The sequence below is a fragment of the Chrysochloris asiatica genome, unplaced genomic scaffold (genome assembly GCF_000296735.1).
Source record: "Chrysochloris asiatica unplaced genomic scaffold, ChrAsi1.0 scaffold03758, whole genome shotgun sequence".
Lineage (NCBI taxonomy): Eukaryota > Metazoa > Chordata > Mammalia > Afrosoricida > Chrysochloridae > Chrysochloris > Chrysochloris asiatica.
In genome coordinates, this window is record NW_006412276.1 from 6,270 (window position 1) to 6,711 (window position 442).

Genomic DNA, 442 nt, shown 5'->3' on the forward strand with positions numbered 1-442 from the left:
TGGAGAGAAGCAAGGTCAATCATTGACCTCTCCAGCCATATTGTCTGCCCAGGGCATGCAGGGACATGGCCTCGCCCTCCAATCAGCCTTCTTATGACTCTCTTGTCATTCACTGGAAGACCTGGTACCAGCATTGCACAAGCATCAGAACAAAGGAAATTCTCCATTAAAGGTCTTACCACATTTCTGTCCTTACAAAGCCAGAAATAGGACACTGTGTGTGGCACCTGTATCCTCCACACGGAAGATTGAAAATTTTGTGGGCAGGAAGAGTGTTTCAGTGTGTGCACCATAAAGCCAGGAACACTGGATGCTCTAGGAACAGCTTAAACTGAGGAGAACAGACTCCATCCTCTCCCCTAGCCTACCTAGACCCTGAGTTTTGTACCCAGAATTCTTCCTGAGTCTCATTCAGAGCTCAGTGCTGGCCTCTCCCCCCTCT